This window comes from Hyla sarda, chromosome 2 (assembly GCF_029499605.1).
Source record: "Hyla sarda isolate aHylSar1 chromosome 2, aHylSar1.hap1, whole genome shotgun sequence".
In the NCBI taxonomy this organism is placed as follows: domain Eukaryota; kingdom Metazoa; phylum Chordata; class Amphibia; order Anura; family Hylidae; genus Hyla; species Hyla sarda.
This window is the reverse complement of record NC_079190.1, coordinates 20,733,972-20,743,086: the sequence shown is the minus strand read 5'-3', so window position 1 is coordinate 20,743,086 and position 9,115 is coordinate 20,733,972.

Here is a 9,115-nt window from a genome sequence, read left to right as displayed (position 1 = left end):
TGCTAACATGCGGGCTATGCTGCTAATGGAAGCTGGGTGAAACACTCTTTGTTTGAGCTTTTAAATCTACTATATCTGTTTTAGCATGCACTTTGTATTTTCTGGTTTTAGCCATGTAATGTGGCATGCTATGTGTATGTTCACACTGTTTTCTCTAGTATCTGTTTATGTGAAGTTCTGTGTTTTATATTTCTGTTTCCCTACTGGGCCAGCATCCTTTCCACACTGGTGAGTGTGCCGCTGGCCAGTAGTCTATTTTGATTTATTATTAATGGCTACTCCTATAGTGGAGTGGAGTGTCCAGTTTGTGTGTCCAGTGTTAACAGTGCCTTATGTTAGGCATCCCTGTTTATGCTCCATGGGGACAATCTTGACTTCTGGAGGTGTTCTGAAGGGATTGCGATTATTCCTGTCTTGTGTTCAGTGTTCTATATATATATACACACATATCCTGTGTATCTGGCATTCCTATTACCTGTCCATGGGGACATTGAGGGAGATTTATCAAAACCTGTGCAGAGGAAAAGTTGCCCAGTTGCCCATAGCAACCAATCAGATCGCTTTTTCCATTTTTAACAAGGCCTCTGCGAAATGAAAGAAGCGATCTGATTGGTTGCTATGGGCAACTGGGCAACTGTTCCTCTGCACAGGTTTTGATAAATCTCCCCCCTTGTGTCTAATGGAGGTTTTGCATAGGGAATGCGTATATTCCTGATTAGCGATAGATCCCCATTTCTGGTCCGTGGGGGCTTTGTCTTCTGGATATTCTGGGGGATTATGCTATATTCCTGTCTGTTCCTATAGTCTGTAGACTTATCAGTTTTCCTGTCTGGTGTTTTGAACTCTATGTTTATTAGTTCTTGATTTCAGTTCTTTGGAGTTCTGTACAGGACTACTGATCTATAGTGTCATCTGTTCGCGACCACTGAGTTCTCTGTTCATGTCCGATGATCTATAGTGTCCTCTGTTCATGTCCGCTGATAGTGTCCTCTGCGCTGCTCACTGATCTGTGTCCTCTGAACTTAATCTGTTATAGAGTTCTATGTTCCTATTATGTTCCTTCTTGTGACCAATTTTTTAATTAGTATGTGTTTTTAATTAGGCCCCTGCACTTTAGGACCAGCGCCAAGGGAAGGAACCAACGCCAAGTTGTCGATCCACCGGTTAGTTGTTTTTTGTTTTTTTTAAACCCTAACCGATGGATCGACAACTGGGAGCCGGTCCCTTCCTGAACTAAAGTGCAGGGGTCACAAAGAAGAAACATAACTGGAACATAGAACTCTATAACAGATTAAGTTCAGAGGTCACAGATCAGTGAGCAGCACAGAGGACACTATCAGCGGACATGAACAGAGGACACTTTAGATCATCGGACATGAACAGAGGACTCAGTGGTTGTGAACAGAAGACACTATAGATCAGTAGTCATGTACAGAACTCCAAAGAACTGAAATCAAGAACTAATAAACATAGAGTTCAAAACACCAGACAGGAAAACTGATAAGTCAACAGACTATAGGAACAGACAGAAATATAGCATAATCCCCCAGAATATCCAGAAGACACTGGACCAGAAACAGGGATCTATCGCTAATCAGGAATATATGCATTTCCTATGCAAAACCTCCAGTAGACACAAAGTCCCCATGGACAGGTAATAGGAATGCCAGATACACAGGAGATATATATATATATATATATATATATATATATAGAACCAGGGCTGTGGAGTCAGAGTAGTGTTGAGCGGCATAGGCCATATTCGAATTCGCGAATATTCGCGAATATATGAACGAATATTCGTCATATATTCACGAATATTCGCATATTCGTAATATTCTCGTTTTATTTTCGCATATGCGAAAATTAACATATGTGAAAATGAGCATATACAAAAATTAGCATAAGCAAAAATTTGCATATGCGAAAATTAGCATATGCAAATTTTCGCATATGCGAAAATTCGCACATCAGTCTCACACAGTAGTATTAGAGCCTTCTTTACACCACACAAGCTGGAAGCAGAGAGGGGGGATCACTGTGATGTGTACTGTGAAAAAAAAACAAAAAAAAATGAAGATTCAAAATTACGAATATATAGTGCTATATTTGCGAATATTCGCAAATTCGCGAATATGCAATATACCTGAATAAAATTCGCATTGCGAATATTTGCGAGCAACACTAAGTCGGAGTCGGACTAAATTTTTGGTACCTGGAGTCGGAGTCAGCAAACAATGCACCAACTCCGATTCCTACTAAATTTATATTGGAATTTTAAAAAAGCAAGTTTAAATGTCCCAATTCACAAAAAGTTATAATTAATGACCTCTCAATGATTCTTGTAAGAATAAAGACCAATGCATGCAGTGCCTCACATAACCGCAAAACGAACACGTTAAATGACCATGAAAGGATAAACAAACCCTAAAACCGACAGCTTAAAACACAGCTTAAAATCCACTAAGAGCAGGCCATTTAACATGGCTAAAACCAGAAAATACAAAGTGCATGCTAAAACAGATATAGTAGATTTAAAAGCTTAAACAAAGAGTGTTTCACCCAGCCTCCATTAGCAGCATAGCTCGCATGTCAGCAGCTAGACATCAGGAAGTCCATCTCAATAACCAGCCCAGAGGCTAGGCTGACTGTAAATAGACACACCCAAAAGGCTAGAGGAAAACAGAGGCTGAAGCTGAAAAACCAGAGACAATAACTCTTTCCTGGCCAGGAAACATAAAACTGTTCACACATAGCAAAACCAATAAGCTGTGTGTGAACACAGACCAATACAGACATGAAATCACTAGAGGAACACTTTAAATCTATTTATTACATACAATACCAATTTGGATTAGATTTTTTGTAAGTTTTGTTTAATAAAGAAAATCTTTATCACACAGCAGAGGATTCTATAGCATTAGTCCACTGCCTAAGGGCTTGCACTGATGGGGGCCTTGCTCTGGCCCCGACACAAGTTTTACATCAACAGCGCTCACTGTTGAGAACTGCTCCCCCTCTGCCACTTTAAGAAAGGTTGTTGCTGGGGCTGGTCATGTGTCTGTTACATCCCTGCCCGGCTGCTGACCAAAGTCTTTGCCTCTCCTCCTCCTGTGAGCTGCTGCCATAAGTACTCTGCGTTTGCTGCCCATTCTCCACGTCATATGAGGTCTGGTCAGCATGCAGCCCTCTGTGCCTGGCTGCCGATAAATCCTCTGGTATTTTGCAGATAATGTGCATACCAGTGACTGTGCTGTTCCTAGTGCCCTGGCTGGCTCATGCTATATACACATATACATGTGATGGCCCCGTACTGTCCTCCTGCCCTGTCAGGCAGAGTCCCAGCATGTCCCCAGGGCTCCCCTGCAGCAGACCCCCATTATGTATATCGGTTTGCCTCATTTAATGTACTGAGGCTTTAATGTTTGTACCACATGATTGTTACCCAGAGGGCTCCAGTGACCAGGTGACCCCCCAAGTGACCTATGGGCTCCTTTCACAGCCCCCCTATATAACAAGGGGAGGGGCTACAATCTCTCTCTTAGTTCCTGAGGTCAAGTGCAGTCAAGTTGTTTCAGTGTGCAGAAGAAGACAATGATACAGCACTTGAAGTACGACAGCTTTATTGAAGATCAGATCACACTGTTAAAATCGACCATACCACAGATGCGTTTCGAGCACATGCACTCTTCCTCGGTGATGTCAATCTGTCTACGGGTGAGGGATTATATACCTGTGCTAGGGCTGGAGTAACCCCATGCACTATTAACCATTCATCTCCCATGAGGCAGATTGATAACAAAACTATACATAAAAACAACATTGTTGAAACAATTTGGATCAGTATATATGCGGAGTGAGTCAGGAAGGCTTTAGCTGTTCAATAATGAAACAATAGTTTTCGTTGAACATTTAGTCCCGACGGGATTCGCGTATCTAAAGTAAATTGCCAGAACGTCTCCCTGTCAGCTAATGTAGGCATCCTTTTCTCACTCCAACATTTACAAGTTCAATTGCATTATTTTAAAGGGGTACTCTGGCGCTAAGACATCTTATCCCCTATCCAAAGGATAGGGGATAAGATGCCTGATCTCAGGGTTCCCGCCACTGGGTACCCCTGTGATCTTGCACACAGCACCCCGTTACCATCAGTCCCCGGAGCACGTTCGCTCCGGGTCTGATGACTGGCGATCACGAGGCCGGAGCATTGTGACGTCACAGCTCCGCACCCGTGTGATGTCACGCTCTGCCCCCTCAATGCAGCTGTCACACCCCCTCCCATAGGCTTGCATTGAGGAGGCGGAGCGAGACGTCACACGGGAGCGGAGCCGTGATGTCACAATGCTCCGGCCCCGTGATCGCCACTCATCAGACCCGGAGTGAACGTGCTCCGGGGACTGATGGTAACGGGGGGCTGGGTGCAAGATCACGGGGGTCACCAGCGGCGGGACCCCCGCAATCAGGGATAAGATATCTTAGAGCTGGAGTACCCCTTTAAGTCCCGTTACATTACCTCCATGTCCAGAGTAAAAATGTGCAGAAGCGGCAGATCTGTTACGGCTGGTGGTATTACTACTATCATTAATATGTTCTAATGCTCGTATTTTGAGCTTGCGTGTTGTATAGCCTACGTACATCAGGCTGCACAACATGCATTCAACAATGTATATCACATTATTGTGATTACAGTTAATGTCAGATTTTATGTCAAATATTCTAGTACCGCTCTCGTTCTTAAATTGTTTGGTGGGTTTAGCAAAATTGCAAGTTTGACAGATTTTCTTCCCACCTTAGAAAAAACCTTTTTGGGATAACCACCCACTGTAAGAGTTAACTGTAGTCTGCACTATGCTTGATGACAATTTGTCCGCCAAGGTAGGAGCCCTTTTTGATGCTACCTGACACCTGACACGTTAGATACGCAAATCCCATTGGGACTGAATGTTTGAGAACTATTGCTCCATTACTGAACAGCTAAAGCTTTCCTGACTCACTCTGCATATATACTGATGCAAATTGTTTCAACGTTGTTGTTTTATGTATAGTTTTATTATCAATCTGCCTCATGGGAGATGAATAGTTAATAGTGCATGTGGTTACACCACCCCTAGCATTGGTATATAATCCCTCACCTGTAGACAGATTGACGTCGCCGAGGAAGAGCGCATGTGCTCAAAACGCGTCTGATGGTATGGTCGACTTTAACAGTGTTTTGTGATCTTCAATAAAACTGTCGTACTTCAAATGCTGGATCATCTTCTTCTTCTGCATATCGTGTGCCTTGCCGGGCACTGATCCGTGCACTACATTGGAGTGGTGAGCTGGATTCCCTTTCTTCCATCTTGCACAAGTTTGCGGCAGCTCCGTGCTCCACAGATGAACTTATCACTGTCTAATTAGAGTTTATTGCAACTCCTGATGCACTGTTTTGTATACCGACCACGTTGGATCAGATTGCATGTTCTACTGCAGCTACTATGGACGGTGCACAAAGAGCAGCTAATCTCTTTGCAGGTTCTGGCATACAGGATACCACCTTGGTTAACTTGCGAGTCCTAATGCGCAACCTGGAGAAGTTACAGCTCCAAGAAACTAGGATTTGGTGGGATTGTACCACGCTCACGAATTACATCTACAAGAATATTATCCCGAAGGGCTGAAGATTAAAAAGATTCCTACCACCGTGTACTGTGAGGAAATGCTCATGGAATGGTTGCCATCACAGAGTGTTCAATACGATTTATGAACATTATTGTCAAATATGAAACCAAAAAGTTGGAGTCGTTTAATGTGGATATCAACAAGTTACATCAGGAGTTGGAGGCCTTTAAAGGTATGACTGACTATAATGATTTATTTAGCAAAACTAATGACTGTTTAGCCAAATTAGAGGAGCAGATCATGTAAACTAAAAAACTTAAATTACAACGGGCTATGCGGGACTTGGAACTTAAACAAGAGTATGAATAGGGTCGTTGGGTAATCCATCAACATTACACCCAGATCCCTTTAAAAAAAAGAAGACAAATGGAAATAAAAACGCACAGGGTCACATTTAGTTCATCTGAATTGGACACTGATTACAATGGGGACAGTACAGAATCGGATAACCCCTCCACTCCCAATACTCCCAAACCGGACCCTCACCATAATAAAAATAAGTTAAAAAAATGGCAGGCGCAAGGGAAGAAGTACAGGGACTAAGGAGTCATGTCCCGAAATATATGGAGTCATGAACCTGTCCAAGAGACATTTATCTGAAGGACATATTGGTTTGTTATCAAAGGGTTTAAATTTTGCACCAATTAATGGACTTGATGTTTTTGGAACACTGTGTGAAATAAATCGTTTCATCAGTAATCTTACTGTTAAGAAAACACTTTTTTGAATCAGAAATGGACAGCAACAATAGGAGTCATGATAGAAGCAATAAATGTTTTGTTAATGAATATCGCAACCGCATGTTTAACGTCCAAGTAACATTTTGTAACTTGCAAGAATTGGGCAATTGCTGTAACATTTCTAATGACATCATTGAATCCAATATTTGTCATGTCAACAAGAATCCCTCCTTTCATCCACTTACTTCCCCTCCATATGCAGTGGAGAGGGACCTTGTTGCCCTTGGCAACTCTGTGACTAACACCTCCCTTGTTTCCGACAATCTGACTAGAGTAGAGCGGCAAGCCCTTAAGGAATTGTATTCCTATGATGACATTGCCATCAGGATGTCGGACAAGGGAGATGTAGTCACTGTCATGATCACACCCTATCAGTCCAGCTACGACACTAGAGAGAGTGTGATGGTGCAAGGGTTAAAGCCGCCAGACCTCTGGGTATCCACTACTAGTCCCAGCAAGTCACCAAATTAACCCTTAGATAAACGTGTTTCCACCAGAGCTGCCTTCAGAAAGGTGAGCTCATATATTTAGAGATCAAAGACCAGAGCTGATTAATTAAACATTTAATCTGATAAAAGGTATCACAGTGCGGACTATATAAAAATAAACAAATGACATACAGTTACAAAAATATGAAAGAGTTTAGCAAGGCAAGTTCAGAAAACAAAAGATGAAGTTCTTACAGCATGATGATATAGCAGTCCATGTGAGTGCTGTTCTTAGGATGGTCTTGTCAGCTTGTTTCACAGCCTTTCACACCCTGAGTCTAGCATTGTTTTAAATATCATATCTGCTTTCTTGGGAGGGAGATTCCATTCCCCCCTCCCCTCTGATCCCACCAGGGGGTCTTCTCTCTTCCTGACCCCTTATCTGTTTGATTATAGGATGGGACCAGAGTGCATGACTGCAAAAAAGCCTTTGACTTCAAAGGAGATGTAAACAAACAGCCAGACCCCCAATAAAATGCAATACACAAACCCACAGTCTGAATGACCTCTCACCCATGGCTTTGATAATACATCACACAGTTATAATTATAATACACATATAGGATTTTAATAATCAGGCCTTGGGCCTGACACCTCCCCGTTAAGATGGGGACAGAGAGATCTTGCCTTTCCAGGCTAATCAATCTGTCTCCATTACTCCTCTATTTCTCTTCTTGACACCACAGGCCCTGCATTCTCAGGCAAAGATGGCACTGAAGGGGCCTAGTACCTGATTAAGCTGCCTCCTCCTTTCATCTGAGAGCTGTGGATTGATCTCCACATCCTGAAGGGATCCCTGGCTCTTAGCTTCCTCCACTAGGTCTAGTAGGGGATCACTACCCAGCCCTTCCTCTGGTGCACTGCATACACTGAGTACCATCTTCTCAGGGTCATAGTATGCCATATTAATGTGGTACTGTCTCTGCCTCTGACCTTTCTCATCAAGGGCAACTACATATGTGGTGGGTTCTAGGCGCTGCAGAATGGGGAAGGGACCCTCCCAGGCAGCCTGCAACTTATTCTGCCTGATGGGGTTCAGAACCATTCCCTTCTGTCCCACTTCATAGACCCGGTCCCTTGCATTGTGATCATACCAATACTTCTGCCTGGACTGTGCTGCTGTGAGGTTGTCATGTACCAGCCCAGTCAGTGCCTGCATCCTATTCCTGAATCTCAGAACATACTCCACCACAGAAGTCTCAGGGGCAGGTAGCCCCCCTTCCCATTCTCCCCTAACTAAATCTAGGGGTCCCCGCACTTTGTGACCATATAATAATTCAAAGGGCGAGAAACCTATAGGCTCTTGGGGTACCTCCCTGTAAGCAAATAACAGATGGGGTAAATACTTTTCCCAGTCTCTGCCCTCTGATTCTACAAATGTTTTTAGCATTTGTTTCAAGGTGCCATTGTTACAGGACACTCTGTCCAACCAATGTAGAGGGTTGTGATCAGTTATGACAGTAAAATCCCTGCCATACAGGAATGGCTGTAATTTTTGCAAAGCCCAGACCACAGCTAGACATTCCTTCTCTATGACCGCATAGGCCACTCCCAAATGTCCTGCCAGGGGGGTCTCATGGGCCAACCTCAGCAGCTCTTTCCAGTACTGCCTAGGAACCACTAACTGCCTTTCTCTCTCCTGGGCCCCTAGCATGCCTTTGGAAAGGGACTCCCAGTACAAGATATCATTTTCCCAATATACCCGATGCCCCTCTGTGTCAACACCTGTATGCTCAGCACGTTGTATCAGCCCTTCAAGGGAATGTTCACTGCGCAGAGCTTCCCAGAAATGCTAATTTCCCTCCCCCCATCTCGTGGTATCAGGGAGCACATTTCCCCCAGGTGAACTAGCATCTCCACCTTCCTCTGCTGGGGCTTGCAAGTCACACACCTTGCCCCTTGCATCACCATCCACCCTTCCTTTTAAAGCTGCAGCCCTGGCAAGCTGCTGACGCGTTACCACTGCCACCATTGGTATGCCTCCCTAGGGTTTACCTTCCTCCCCCTCAGTTCCAGACATAACAATACAGGCATCATACACAGGGCTATCACTCCTTCCCTCCTCCTCCTTAGGCTCACAGGATTGGGACATATCACTCACTGCTGGTCCCTCATCCTTACATGTCACCAGGGGCACACCAACCCCTCCCCCTAGTCCATCTCCACTAGGTTTTGGAATAGGCAATTCATTGTCACCACATTTTACAATACACCCCATTTCACTTT